The following is a 16,823-nucleotide window of genomic DNA, read 5'->3' on the forward strand; positions in this document are numbered from 1 at the left end:
CTCGAAAAGGCGACCACCTATACAACAACCACCACTCCCTTTTAAAACCCTCATTAATACATTTAATTTGATACCCATATCGTACAAACACATTCTAGAGTCACCCCTGGTCCACCTTTATGGCGATATTTCGAAACGGCATCCACCTATAGAACTAAGGCCCACTCCCTTTTAAAATACTCATTAACACCATTCGCTTGATGCCCATATTGAACAAACAAATTCTAGGGTCACCCCTGGTCCACCTTTATGGCGATATCTCGAAACGGCGTCCACCTATGGAACTAAGGATTACTCCCTTTTAAAATACTCATTAACACCTTTCATTTGATACCCATATCGTACAAACGCATTCTAGAGTCAACCCTGATCCACCTTTATGGCGATATCTCGAAAAGGCGACCACCTATACAACAACCACCACTCCCTTTTAAAACCCTCATTAATACCTTTAATTTGATACCCATATTGTACAAACAAATTCTAGGGTCACCCCTGGTCCACCTTTATGGCGATATTTCGAAACGGCATCCACCTATAGAACTAAGGCCCACTCCCTTTTAAAATACTCATTAACACCATTCGCTTGATGCCCATATTGAACAAACAAATTCTAGGGTCACCCCTGGTCCACCTTTATGGCGATATCTCGAAACGGCGTCCACCTATAGAACTAAGGCCCACTCCCTTTTAAAATACCCATTAACACCACTCGTTTGATGCCCATATTGAACAAACAAATTCTAGGGTCACCCCTGGTCCACCTTTATGGCGATATCTCGAAACGGCGTCCACCTATGGAACTAAGGATTACTCCCTTTTAAAATACTCATTAACACCTTTCATTTGATACCCATATCGTACAAACGCATTCTAGAGTCACCCCTGGTCCACCTTTATGGCGATATCTCGAAAAGACGACCACCTATACAACAACCACCACTCCCTTTTAAAAACCTCATTAATACCTTTAATTTGATACCCATATCGTACAAACACATTCTAGAGTCACCCCTGGTCCACCTTTATGGCGATATTTCGAAACGGCATCCACCTATAGAACTAAGGCCCACTCCCTTTTAAAATACTCATTAACACCATTCGTTTGATGCCCATATTGAACAAACAAATTCTAGGGTCACCCCTGGTCCACCTTTATGGCGATATTTCGAAACGGCATCCACCTATAGAACTAAGGCCCACTCCCTTTTAAAATACTCATTAACACCATTCGCTTGATGCCCATATTGAACAAACAAATTCTAGGGTCACCCCTGGTCCACCTTTGTGGCGATATCTCGAAACGGCGTCCACCTATAGAACTAAGGCCCACTCCGTTTTAAAATACCCATTAACACCATTCGTTTGATGCCCATATTGAACAAACAAAGTCTAGAGTCACCCCTGGTCCACCTTTATTGCGATACCTCGAAAAGGCGTACACCTATAGAACTAAGGCCCACTCCCTTTTAAAATACTCATTAACACCTTTCTTTTGATACCCATATTGTACAAACAAATTCTAGGGTCACCCCTGGTCCACCTTTATGGCGATATCTCGAAACGGCGTCCACCTATGGAACTAAGGATTACTCCCTTTTAAAATACTCATTAACACCTTTCATTTGATACCCATATCGTACAAACGCATTCTAGAGTCACCCCTGGTCCACCTTTATGGCGATATCTCGAAAAGGCGACCACCTATACAACAACCACCACTCCCTTTTAAAACCCTCATTAATACCTTTAATTTTAAACCCATATCGTGCAAACACATTCTAGAGTCACCCCTGGTCCACCTTTATGGCGATATTTCGAAACGGCATCCACCTATAGAACTAAGGCCCACTCCCTTTTAAAATACTCATTAACACCATTCGTTTGATGCCCATATTGAACAAACAAATTCTAGGGTCACCCCTGGTCCACCTTTATGGCGATATCTCGAAACGGCGTCCACCTATGGAACTAAGGATTACTCCCTTTTAAAATACTCATTAACACCTTTCATTTGATACCCATATCGTACAAACGCATTCTAGAGTCAACCCTGATCCACCTTTATGGCTATATCCCTAAATGGCGTCCACCTATAGAACTATGGCCCACTCCCTCATAAAATACTCTTTAATGCCTTTAATTTGATACACATGTCATACAAACATATTCCAGATTTTCCCTCGGTTCATTTTCCTACATGGTTATTTTCCCTTATATTGTCACCATAGCTCTCAACTGAGTATGTAATGTTCGGTTACACCCGAACTTAACCTTCCTTGCTTGTTAATTTTATAATTTATTTAATAATTTGGGAAAAATTTAAACAACGTGACATCAGGACGGACAAGGCGACAACTGTTTCGATTATATCTTGTAAATCTCTTCAAAGCCTTTTCTCCCGGGAGTGGGAGTCGAACCCGCACTCCTACGATAGTTGAAATGGTTACAAACGCATTCAGCTACGTCATGTCTTAGTTGTTGTAAAGTTTTTCCCAATTGCCTTCTTCGCATATATTGTCTTCCACACATTACATAATTCGTATGTAGTTATGTGTTGAAGTTATGCCTTTTTGTAAGGCGGTTTTCAGAGAAACTTGGTATTTTCTTGTTGTTTTTGTTCTATTTATAGAACTACAACGAATTAACCAAATGTTGTCTTTTTGCTTGAAATAAATGTTGCTTGAAATAAATAAATGTTTTCATCCATTTAAAGTGATACGGGCAATCCCCGGTTAACTCATATAAACAAAATTTTGGTTGTAAAGATGGAGATTCGAGCTATTAGCGAGCTTTGGGCAATTTTAGTCGTAGTGCTTTTGTTTAGATATATTTTATTAAAATAATTTGTTAAAAATAAACGTTTGTGAGCACACAAAGAAATCTATTTGTACTATGGCACTATTGTGAATGTTTGCACTGCATTACCGGCTGTTGTTATTGTACGCTAGATGGCAGCGCAAGCTGAATATTTTAATTGATTGATAGAACAGCTGATTTCTGTAGATATTTGATAAGAGACTTTTATATTGGTTGCGCAAGATGCGCACGGGTTCGGTTCGTATATCTAATTCTTGAGTGATATCCAACATCATTCTCTAATGATCCTAAACCTTTGTAGCTCTCAAGTTGGTCTCCAGCATCATTCTCAAATCATTCTCCGACCTTTTGAGAGATTTGGCGAAATTTAAAGTTCCCAATTGAATATCCAACCCCTTTTTCCAGTTTATATCCTACATTGAATATTGAATTGAGTTGGAGTTGAAAAAAAAATCTTCTCCAAGGTATTACCACTGAAGCCTACATCTGTTTACTGTGATAAATAAACAACTGGTTGGTAGCAGTAATGAAGCGTTCCAAATTTAAAATAAATTATACCTGTTTTACCTTTATATGAATTAATCGGGGATTGCCTGTATTGCTTTAAATGTATGAACATTTATTTCAAGCAATTTTTAATTTTATAATTTATTTAATAATTTGGGAAAAATTTAAACAACGTGACATCAGGACGGACAAGGCGACAACTGTTTCGATTATACCTTGTAAATCTCTTCAAAGCCTTTTCTCCCGGGAGTGGGAGTCGAACCCGCACTCCTACGATAGTTGAAATGGTTACAAACGCATTCAGCTACGTCATGCCTTATTTGTTGTAAAAATTATATATTATAAAATTATTTATTTTCGTGAAAATACTGTTGTATTGCTCGTTGTGTATTTTCGTCGCCATTGCGAGCCAACGCAAATAACTGTTTGATTAACTAGTGTTTAGCCCTACCAAGTCGGCCGCTTAAGGTTAGCTTAAACTTCAGTTGAAGTAGACTGAAAGCCTGCAGAATAGGTTTAAGCGTAATTTAATTGACAAACTGAGTTCAACTGTAACTAAAAAATCTCATAACTCATTTCGGAGAACAGTTTTTGGTTCATATAAATTTTGCTTTGCTAATTTTTAGACAGAATGCATATATTATAGCAATTTATAGTTTTATTACATTGTTGTTTGGTATGTAAAATTTCTTATACAATTCCCAAAAATCCAAAAAAAAAATTATTGTTAATTAAGTTTGGAAACCATTAAATTGAATTTCCACTACCCATTAAGAAACAAAAAGTGTGCAACCCACTATTTAAAGTCATTCCGATCGGAAACCACATAATTTTTCCCTTCTTTGTAGTAATGGGGTCACTATTCCAAACTCAAATTACAATACTATTTAGATGCCGTTATATACATACATATGTGCGTACCTTTCAATTTTATACTTGAATAAGTAAGGAAGTCTAAGTTCGGGTGAAACCGTACATTGCATACCCAGCTGTACACTTGAAATGCTATTTTTGTTTGTTTTGTGTGCATAATAGTGTTACAAGGCTGCGCAATAATACATATATATATGGTTCTATTCTGAACTAATTTTTCTTCGAGTTAAGGCTCCCGAAACATAGAAAATTGCTTAGTCATAAACGGGGTGGTGCAAAGGCCATTTTTCAAAATTTGAAATTTTTCCTATTTGTTGTTATAAATCCACTTGGGAAATGAAATACCATTGATATAAAGCTCTTTTTTGCAAAGATATAGCTTATTTTGTTCGTCCACGACCCTCTTAAAAATCTTATATATAAAAGTGGGGGTGGTCCTTAACCGATTTCGTAAATTTTTCTTTAAAGAATTCCTTATAGTAAAGGCAATCTCTCTGCCGAATTTTATTACGATACATAAATAATCAGGTTTTTTGTGTTTTCCAAAATGTTATATATATAAAAAGTGGGCGTGGCTATCATCCGATTTCACTCATTTTCAACACCAGTCTATTCTGGGTCAAGATAAGCTCGTGCACCAAATTTGGTGAATATATCTCAATATTTACTCAAGTTATCGTGTTAACGGACAGACGGGCCGACGGACCGACGGACGGACGGGCGGACATGGCTCAATCAAATTGTTTTTTCGATACTGATGATTTTGATATATGGAAGTCTATAGCCGTCATCCAGTGAGTCTTACAGCTCCGGATCACGCTCAATTCTCACGGGAATGCTCTGGATCATTGAGACTTGAGAAGCAGAGGTCGTGATATTTTCGCACACGTGAAGTGTGATAGGTAGATGTCCCCGCTGTTTTTCATTTAACTCATACAGCGAAAGGCTAAGCAGCGACATCTATTTTTGAAAAAGTAGCTTTATTAAAGGCAGCGTTGCCAAATTGAAAACAAGTAATTAGCAAATTATCTGGCTCACAAATTGAACCAGATATCTATCTGGATTTATCTGGCTCAAATCGTTGCTGTTGTACTTACATGCAAAATTATTCATCTGGCTCAGGATCTTTGCCATCGGATGACGGCTTATATCTGTCTCGATTCCTTTATATCTGTACAACCAACCGTTATCCAATCAAATAATACCCTGTGTACAAGTACAGCTGGGTATAAAAATATATATTACAAACTTCTAAGTTTTTCTTTCTTTCTAACTAAATGCTCATTTTCTAATGAACCGGTAGGTAAGAGGAAGTAACTTTTCACTCATTACCACCTAACAAACAACAAATGCTATATCCAGCATATTATTGTATAATAAAATTGCATTTGTATGGTAAATTTAGGTCGTTAGCATTTTCCGCGAATTCAGTTGTCCCAAGCTGCACTCCAATAACCAAACTGATGGACTTGCACTTAAACAACTCGAGCTGGTTGTTGTCTCGCATTTCACTGCAACAAATGCACAACGAATTTACCATATTGAGTTGACACTTCCCTAATGCTTCCGCTATGCATAAGTGCATATTGTAAATAAGTATGTAAGAAAGTAAATTATACTTCAACATATTTATGTATATACGTTCATGCACCTACCTAAACTTTTCGCTCTGTAACTGACTTGTAAATTATATGCGACGCATAAAAACGTTTGCATAACCCATTAGAAAGCCAATCAAAACCCAATATATGCACAGCTGATAGTGACGTACTTGTCACTGCGCATGCGTCTATGTACGTCACTGGTTAGTTTTATGGTATTTGACTTTAGTCTGCAGCCATATTTGACACAACACCATTTCTACTACATTTTTATTATTATGTACTTTTGTATTTTTCTATATGTTAATTGGAGATTTTTCATATTGCCTTGTTAGCTGTTGATACTCTGTAAGGCTGTGTGTTCGCTAACACTTCACCTACTTTGCTTAGAACACAAAGTCTGCGTGTTTGTTGTTTTTATTTGACTTGTTTTTGTTTGACTCATACTCATACCCATAGGGGTCAAAATACCCTTATGCTTCAGCACCACGATAACTTTTCTAAATATCCCACTAAGAATTCTGCGTTCATATTTTACTGCCTTTTTTATACTCAGTTGAGCAGAGCTCACAGAGTATATTAACTTTGATTGGATAACGGTTGGTTGTACAGGTATAAAGGAATCGAGATAGATATAGACTTCCATATATCAAAATCATCAGTATCGAAAAAAAATTCGATTGAGCCATGTCCGTCCGTCCGTCCGTCTGTCCGTTAACACGATAACTTGAGTAAATTTTGAGGTATCTTGATGAAATTTGGTATGTAGGTTCCTGGGCACTCATCTCAGATCGCTATTTAAAATGACGACAATAACCACACCCACTTTTTCGATATCGAAAATTTCGAAAAATCGAAAAAGTGCGATAATTCATTACCAAATACGGATTAAGCGATGAAAGTTGGTAGGTGAGTTAAACTTATGACGCAGAATAGAAAACTTGTAAAATTTTGGACAATGGGCGTGGCACCGCCCACTTTTAAAAGAAGGTAATTTAGAAGTTTTGCAAGCTGTAATTTGGCAGTCGTTGAAGATATCATGATGAAATTTGGCAGGAACGTTACTCTTATTACTATATGTCTGCTTAATAAATTAGCAAAATCGGAGAACGACCACGCCCACTTTTTAAAAAAATTTTTTTTAAATTCAAATTTTAAAAGAAAAGTTAATATCTTTACAGTATATAAGTAAATTATGCCAACATTCAATTCCAGTAATGATATGTTGCAACAAAATACAAAAATAAAAGAAAATTTCAAAATGGGCGTGGCTCCGCCCTTTTCCATTTAAATTGTCTACGATACTTTTAATGCCATAAGTCGAACAAAAATTTGCCAATCCTTGTGAAATTTGGTAGAGGCTTAGATTCTAGGACGATAACTGTTTTCTGTGAAAACGGGCGAAATCGGTTGAAGCCACGCCCAGTTTTTATACACAGTCGACCGTCTGTCCTTCCGCTCGGCCGTTAACACGATAACTTGAGCAAAAATCGATATATCTTTACTAAACTCAGTTCACGTACTTATCTGAACTCGCTTTGTATTGGTGAAATCCGACTATGACCACGCCCACTTTTTCGATATCGAAAATTACGAAAAATGAAAAAAATGCCATAATTATATACTAAATACGAAAAAGGGATGAAACATGGTAATTGGATTGGTCTATTGACGCAAAATATAACTTTAGAAAAAAACTTGGTAAAATGGGTGTGACACCTACCATATTAAGTTGAAATCCACCTATAGAACTAAGGCCCACTCCCTTTTAAAATACTCATTAACACCTTTCATTTGATACCCATATCGTACAAACAAATTCTAGAGTCACCCCTGGTCCACCTTTATGGCGATATCTTGAAAAGGCGTCCACCTATAGAACTAAGGCCCACGCGCTTTTAAAATACTCATTAACACCTTTCATTTGATACTCATATCGTAAAAACAAATTCTAGAGTCACCCCTGGTCCACGTTTATGGCGATATCCCGAAAAGGCGTCCACCCATAGAACTAAGGCCCACTCCCTTTTAAAACACTCATTAACACCTTTCATTTGATACCCATATTGTACAAACGCATTCTAGAGTCACCCCTGGTCCACGTTTATGGCGATATCCCGAAAAGTCGTCCACCCATAGAACTAAGGCCCACTCCCTTTTAAAACACTTATTAACACCTTTCGTTTGATACCCATATTGTACAAACGCATTCTAGAGTCAACCCTGGTCCACTTTTATAACGATATTCCGAAAAGGCGCCCACCTATAGAACTAAGGCCCACTCCATTTTAAAATACTCATTAACACCTTTCATTTGATACCCATATAGTACAAACAAATTCTAGAGTCACCCCTGGTCCACCTTTATGGCGATATCTCGAAAAGGCATCCACATATAGAACTAAGGCCCACGCCCTCTAAAAATACTCATTAACGCCTTTCATTTGATACTCATATCGTACAAACAAACTCTAGAGTCACCCCTGGTCCATCTTCATGGCGATATCTCGAAAAGGCGTCCATCTATAGAACTTAGGCCCACGCCCTTTTAAAATACTCATTAATACCTTTCATTTGATACCCATATCGTACAAAATAAATTCTAGAGTCACCCCTGGTCCACCTTTATGGCGATATCTGGAAAAGGCGTCCACCTATAGAACTTAGGCCCACTCCCTTTTAAAATACTCATTAACACCTTTCATTTGATACCCATATCGTACAAACAAATTCTAGAGTCACCCCTGGTCCACCTTTATGGCGATATCTTGAAAAGGCGTCCACCTATAGAACTAAGGCCCACTCCCTTTTAAAATACTCATTAACACCTTTCATTTGATACCCATATCGTACAAACAAATTCTAGAGTCACCCCTGGTCCACCTTTATGGCGATATCTTGAAAAGGCGTCCACCTATAGAACTAAGGCCCACCACTTGGTAAAATGGGTGTGACACCTACCATATTAAGTTGAAGAAAATGAAAAAGTTTTGCAGGGCGAAATCAAAAGCCCTTGGAATCTTGGAAGGAATACTGTTCGTGGTATTACATATATAAATAAATTAGCGGTACCCGACAGATGATGTTCTGGATCACCCTGGTCCACATTTTGGTCGATATCTCGAAAACGCCTTCACATATACAACTAAGGCCACTCCCTTTTAAAACCCCCATTAATACCTTTAATTTGATACCCATATCGTACAAACACATTTTAGAGTCACCCCTGGTCCACGTTTATGGCGATATCTCGAAAAGACGTCCACCTATAGAACTAAGGCCCACTACGTTTAAAATACTCATTAACACCTTTCATTTGATACCCATATCGTACAAAAAAATTCTAGAGTCACCCCTGGCCCACCTTTATGGCGATATCTCGAAAAGGCATCCACCTATAGAACTAAGGCCCACTCCCTTTTAAAATACTCATTAACACCTTTCATTTGATACCCATATCGTACAAACAAATTCTAGAGTCACCCCTGGTCCACCTTTATGGCGATATCTTGAAAAGGCGTCCACCTATAGAACTAAGGCCCACGCGCTTTTAAAATACTCATTAACACCTTTCATTTGATACTCATATCGTAAAAACAAATTCTAGAGTCACCCCTGGTCCACGTTTATGGCGATATCCCGAAAAGGCGTCCACCCATAGAACTAAGGCCCACTCCCTTTTAAAACACTCATTAACACCTTTCATTTGATACCCATATTGTACAAACGTATTCTAGAGTCACCCCTGGTCCACGTTTATGGCGATATCCCGAAAAGTCGTCCACCCATAGAACTAAGGCCCACTCCCTTTTAAAACACTTATTAACACCTTTCGTTTGATACCCATATTGTACAAACGCATTCTAGAGTCAACCCTGGTCCACTTTTATAACGATATTCCGAAAAGGCGTCCACCTATAGAACTAAGGCCCACTCCATTTTAAAATACTCATTAACACCTTTCATTTCATACCCATATAGTACAAACAAATTCTAGAGTCACCCCTGGTCCACCTTTATGGCGATATCTCGAAAAGGCATCCACATATAGAACTAAGGCCCACGCCCTCTAAAAATACTCATTAACGCCTTTCATTTGATACTCATATCGTACAAACAAATTCTAGAGTCACCCCTGGTCCATCTTTATGGCGATATCTCGAAAAGGCGTCCATCTATAGAACTTAGGCCCACGCCCTTTTAAAATACTCATTAATACCTTTCATTTGATACCCATATCGTACAAAATAAATTCTAGAGTCACCCCTGGTCCACCTTTATGGCGATATCTCGAAAAGGCGTCCACCTATAGAACTTAGGCCCACTCCCTTTTAAAATTATCATTAACACATTTCATTTGATACCCATATCGTACAAACAAATTCTAGAGTCAGGCCTGGTCCCTAAATGGCGTCCATCTATAGAACTATGGCCCACTTCCTCTTAAAATACTCTTTAATACCTTCCATTTGATACACATGTCATACAAACACATTCCACGGTTACCCTAGGTTCTTTTTACATTACTTTTCCCTTACTTTGTCTCCACAGCTCTCAACTGAGTATGTAATGTTCGGTTACACCCGAACTTAGCCTTCCTTACTTGTTATACATTGGCTTTTCTATTTTTATACTCAGTTGAGCAGAGCTCACAGAGTATATTAAGTTTGATTGGATAACGGTTGGTTGTACATATATAAAGGAATCGAGATAGATATAGACTTCCATATATCAAAATAATCAGGATCGAAAAAAAATTTGATTGAGCCATGTCTGTCCGTCCGTCCGTCCGTCCGTTAACACGATAACTTGAGTAAATTTTGAGGTATCTTGATGAATTTTGGTATGTAGGTTCCTGAGCACTCATCTCAGATCGCTATTTAAAATGAACGATATCGGACTATAACCACGCCCACTTTTTCGATATCGAAAATTTCGAAAAACCGAAAAAGTGCGATAATTCATTACAAAAGACAGATAAAGCGACGAAACTTGGTAGATGGGTTGACGTTATGACGCAGAATAGAAAATTAGTAAGATTTTGGACAATGGGCGTGGCACCGCCCACTTTTACAAGAAGATAATTTAAAAGTTTTGCAAGCTGTAATTTGGCAGTCGTTGAAGATATCATGATGAAATTTGGCAGGAACGTTACTTCTATTACTCTATATGTGCTAAATAAAAATTAGCAAAATTGGATGAAGAACACGCCCACTTTTTAAAAAAAAATTTTTTTAAATTCAAATTTTAACAAAAAATTTAATATCTTTACTGTATATAAGTAAATTAAGTCAAAATTCAACTCCAGTAATGATATGATGCAACAAAATACAAAAATAAAAGAAAATTTCAAAATGGGCGTGGCTCCGCCCATTTTCATTTAGTTTGTCTAGAATACTTTTATTGCCATAAGTCGAACAAAAATTTACCAATCCTTCTCAAATTTGGTAGGAGCATAGATTCTATGACGGTAACTGTTCTCTGTGAAAATTGGTGAAATCGGTGGAAGCCACGCCCAGTTTTTATACACAGTCCACCGTCTGTCCTTCCGCTCGGCCGTTAACACAATAACTTGAGCAAAATCCGATACTTACTTACTTACTTAATTGGCGCTTAACCGTCTAAACGGTTATGGCCGTCCAACAAGGCGCGCCAGTCGCTCCTTCGCTCCGCCAACCGGCGCCAATTGGTCACACCAAGGGAGTTTAAATCGTTTTCCACCTGGTCCTTCCAACGGAGTGGGGGCCGCCCTCTACCTCTGCTTCCATAGGCGGGTTCCGATAAAAACACTTTCTTGGCCAGAGCATCATCTTTCATTCGCATAACATGGCCTAGCCAGCGCAGCCGCTGCGTTTTAATTCGCTGGACTATGTTGATGTCTGCGTATAGCTCGTACAGCTCATCATTAAATCTTCTTCGGTACTCGCCATCGCCAACGCGTAGAGGTCCATAAATCTTTCGAAGAACTTTTCCCTCGAACACTCCCAAAGCCGCTTCATCTGCTGTTGTCATGGTCCATGCTTCTGCCCCATATAGCAGGACGGGTACGATAAGTGACTTGTAGAGTATGATTTTCGTTCGCCGAGAGAGGACTTTACTTTTCAATTGCCTACCTAGTCCAAAGTAGCATTTATTGGCAAGATTGATTCTTCGCTGGATTTCAGTGCTGATGTTGTTGCTAATGTTGATGCTGGTTCCCAAATAAACGAAGTCTTTTACTATTTCGAAATTATGGCTGCCAACAGTAGCGTGGTTGCCAAGGCGCATATGCGCTGACTCTTTGCTCGATGACAGCAGGTACTTCGTTTTGTCCTCATTCACCATCAAACCCATCTTTACCGCTTCTTTTTCCAGCTTGGAGTAAGCAGAACTAACAGCGCGGGTGTTTAGGCCGATGATATCAATGCCATCAGCATATGCCAGTAATTGCACGCTTTTATAGTATATTGTTCCAGTGCGGTTAAGTTCTGCAGCTAGTATAATTTTCTCCAGCATCAAATTAAAGAAATCGCACGATAGGGGGTCACCCTGTCTGAAACCTCGTTTAGTTTCGAACGGCTCGGAGAGGTCCTTCCCAATTCTGACTGAGCTGATGGTGTTGCTCAACGTCATTTTGCACAGCCGTATAAGTTTTGCGGGGAAACCAAATTCAGACATAGCGGCATATAGGCAGCTCCTTTTCGTGCTGTCGAAGGCGGCTTTAAAGTCGACGAAGAGGTGATGTGTGTCGATTCTCTTTTCACGGGTTTTTTCCAAGACTTGGCGCATTGTGAAAATCTGGTCGATGGTAGATTTACCAGGTCTGAAGCCGCACTGATAAGGTCCAATCAGCCGGTTCACGGTGGGCTTCAATCTTTCGCACAATACACTTGAAAGGACCTTATATGCGATATTAAGAAGGCTGATTCCACGATAGTTGGTGCATTTTGCAGTATTCCCCTTCTTGTGGACTGGGCAAAGAACACTTAGATTCCAACCGTCGGGCATGCTTTCGTCCGCCCATATTTTGCTAAGAAGCTGCTGCATGCGCCTTACCAACTCCTCGTCGCCGAACTTGAATAGCTCCGCAGGCAATCCATCAGCGCCCACGGCCTTGTTGTTTTTCAATCTGGTTATTGCTATTCTAACTTCGTCATAATCGGGCGGGGGGACATATATTCCATCATCATCGATTGCGGGATCGGGTTCTTCATCTCTGCGCGGTGAATTGCTGCCTCTATTTAGGAGAGCAGAGAAGTGTTCCCTCCATAATCTAAGCACTCTCTGGACATCAGTTACAAGGTCGCCGTTTTCATTCCTACAGGAGTTTTACTAAACTTAGCCCACGTACTTACCTGAACTCACTTTTTCTTGGTATAAAAAATGGGCGAAATCTGACCACAACCACGCCCACTTTATCGATATCGAAAATTACGAAAAATGAAAAAAATGCCATAATTCTATACCAAATACGAAAAAAGGGATGAAATATGGTAACTGGATTGGTTTATTGACGCAAAATATAACTTTGAAAAAAACTTTGTAAAATGGGTGTGACACCTACCATATTAAGTAGAAGAAAATGAAAAAGTTCTACAAGGCGAAATCAACAGCCCTTGGAATCTTGGCAGGAATACTGTTAGTGGTATTGCATATATAAATAAATTAGCAGTACCCGACAGATGATTTCTGGATCACCTGGTCCACATTTTGGTCGATATCGCGAGAACGCCTTCACATATACATCTAAGGGCCACTCGCTTTTAAAACCCTCATTACCACCTTTCATTTCATACCCATATCGTACAAACACATTCTAGAGTCACCCTGGCCCACCCTAATGGCGATATCTCGAAAAGGCGTCCACCTATAGACCTAATGCCCACTCCCTCTTAAAATGCTCAGTAACACCTTTCGTTTGATACCCATACCGTACAAACATTCTAGAGTCACACCTGGCCCACCCTAATGGCGATATCTCGAAAAGGCGTCCACCTATAGAACTAAGGATTACTCCCTTTTAAAATACTCATTACCACCTTTCATTTGATACCCATATCGTACAAACACATTCTAGAGTCACCCTGGCCCACACTAATGGCGATATCTCGAAAAGGCGTCCACCTATAGACCTAATGCCCACTCCCTCTTAAAATGCTCAGTAACACCTTTCGTTTGATACCCATATCGTACAAACATTCTAGAGTCACCCTTGGTCCACCTTTATGGCGATATCTCGAAAAGGCGTCCACCTATAGAACTAAGGATTACTCCCTTTTAAAATACTCCTTACCACCTTTCATTTGATACCCATATCGTACAAACACATTCTAGAGTCACCCCTGGCCCACCCTAATGGCGATATCTCGAAAAGGCGTCCACCTATAGACCTAATGCCCACTCCCTCTTAAAATGCTCAGTAACACCTTTCGTTTGATACCCATATCGTACAAACATTCTAGAGTCACCCCTGGCCCACCCTAATGGCGATATCTCGAAAGGGCGTCCACCTATAGACCTAATGCCCACTCCCTCTTAAAATGCTCAGTAACACCTTTTGTTTGATGCACATATCGTTCAAACACATTCTAGAGTCACCCCTGGCCCACCCTAATGACGATATCTCGAAAAGGCGTCCACCTATAGACCTCATGCCCACTCCCTCTTAAAATGCTCAGTAACACCTTTCGTTTGATACCCATATCGTACAAACATTCTAGAGTCACCCCTGGCCCACCCTAATGGCGATATCTCGAAAAGGCGTCCACCTATAGACCTAATGCCCACTCCCTCTTAAAATGCTCAGTAACACCTTTCATTTGATTCCCATATCGTACAAACACATTCTAGAGACACCCCTGGTCCACCTTTATGGCCATATCTCGAAACGGCGTCCACCTATGGAACTAAGGATCATTCCTTTTCAAAATACTCATTAACAGCTTTCATTTGATACCCATATCGTACACACATATTCTAGAGTCACCCCTGGTCCACCTTTATGGCGATTTCTCGAAAAGGCGTTCACCTATAGAACTAAAGCCCATTCCCTTTTAAAATACTCATTACCACCTTTCATTTGATACCCATATCGTACAAACACATTATAGAATCACCCCTGGTCCACCTTAATGGGGACATCTCGAAAAGGCGTCCACCGATAGACCTAAGGCCCACTCCCTCTTAAAATGCTCAGTAACACCTTTCATTTGATACCCATATCGTACAAACAAATTCTAGAGTCAGCCCTGGTCCACCTTTATGGCGATATCCCTAAATGGCGTTCATCCATAGAACTATGGCTTACTCTCTCTTAAAATACTCTTTAATACCTTTCATTTGATACACATGTTATACAACCACATTCCAGGGTTACCCCAGATTGATTTTCCTTATTTTGTCTCCATAGCTCCCAACTGAGTATGTTATGTTCGGTTACACCCGAACTTAGCCTTCCTTACTTGTTTTTATTTACCCTTAAACCTTATTTGATAGCATTTATTTTGAGATAAAAATATAAATTTATAATAAGAAATTGCTATGTAGTTTAAGGTACAAACATTTTCTTAAAGCACAGACTGAGCTATAAAATACATACGTACTTAGATGTCGTCAGTGAAAGTGCAAAACCGTCTAATAAACTTTTACAACACAGCGTAAGAGAGACCTAAACTACTTTGTTCCGAAACAGTACGCTTTTTTACATAGCTCGTACCATCTGGATCGAGGTTTGCATCGGAAGAAATGACTTGATGGCAGAAGCCTCAGAATAGAGATAGTATACGTGTTTGATACGCGTTTTCCACTGACGATATACATATAAGAATTTTTTCAATATAGTAAAAGATATTTTTAAATGTTAGCCCTTAAATACGAAAAAATAACTTTTTTTCATTTTTTTTTTTTTTCATTGCAGGTTGGTTATAACTTTGGACTAAAAACAGTTAAGGTTTCTTAATCGTATAGGTAAGTGAAAATGTGTGGATTTTTGAGTTGAGCAACGTTCTCCTTACGCCTCTCCGTAGTGAACAATGCTCTTTCCGACCAAAACTCAAACTGAACTCTTTGACTATTCTCCTCCCGAAAAGCTTTTACTTTTGAATAACACAACATTTAATCTTATGCTCAATATACCATGTACCAAACTAAGTCGCACTGAAGCTCAGCTCAAAAGATGTATTTCTGGTTGGTAGGTAAGCGCAGAACCACCTCCGAACCAGTTCCGACATGATCTTAAAAAAATAAACTCTAAACCGTCCCGGAAACGCTTTCGAAACAGTACCGAAATTATTAATAATTAGCTTCTAAATGAAAGCAAAAACCAAACCCGAAATGTTCCGGGTATAATCATGAAATGATGCGGAGATATTTCCGAAAAGATCCGTAAAACAATCCCGAAACAAATTTAAACATAAAATTGAATAATTCTGAAATGGTCCTCGCCAAAAATACCCATGCCTACAGTCATCCCAAAGTCGAAACAGTCTCAAAATGGTATCGAAATTTTTGCAAAAACAATAGTCGCAATATAGTTCCCTAAGCAATCCCGAAATAATGCAGAAATAATTCCAAGAACAATATCAAATTTATTTCGACAAAGCACCGAACTCGCCCCGAAATGATTACGAAAACAGAACTCAAATGAGCAGAAGATAATCGCGAATTATACTTAAATGACTCCGAAAGAACTATAAAACTATCCGGAAACAGTACCGAAACGAAAATGATATAGTGGCGATTTTAACTTTAAAAAAACCCGTAATGATAAAAAAAATTTTACGATAGCGACACTTGTCTCATTGAATACAGAATCACAAAAAACTCGCTTTCCTTCTTCCAAGGGGAACATATTCCCTAAATCTCCTTTTTATATACTACTGGTATTTATTTGTATATTTAAATAATAAAATAAAAAAAGCAAATACTTGGCGCGAAATACCTCCAAGGAGCACTTCTCTTTCAATTTTCATCGTATTACTTTTTTTCTTATCCTACAAATTGGCGGGACGGAACCTACATGTTATATGCCGACCCCGAACGACA

At 38.9% G+C, this 16,823-nt stretch overlaps 1 protein-coding gene across 4 annotated transcripts in view; it reads left to right on the top strand.

Annotated features, from left to right (window-relative positions):
* LOC137239190 (serine-rich adhesin for platelets-like) overlaps positions 1-16,823 on the top strand; it is a 294,241-nt gene that overhangs the window by 211,887 nt on the left and 65,531 nt on the right. For 2 of the 4 annotated variants that reach the window (XM_067764214.1, XM_067764215.1), the window contains one exon: positions 15,697-15,746. The exons of the other annotated variants lie outside the window; for them this stretch is intronic. The gene's annotated coding sequence lies outside the window, so the exon portion shown is untranslated. The remainder of the gene's footprint in view (positions 1-15,696; positions 15,747-16,823) is intronic. 4 annotated transcript variants of the gene reach the window in all.

Source organism: Eurosta solidaginis, chromosome 2, assembly GCF_040869045.1.
Source record: "Eurosta solidaginis isolate ZX-2024a chromosome 2, ASM4086904v1, whole genome shotgun sequence".
Lineage (NCBI taxonomy): Eukaryota > Metazoa > Arthropoda > Insecta > Diptera > Tephritidae > Eurosta > Eurosta solidaginis.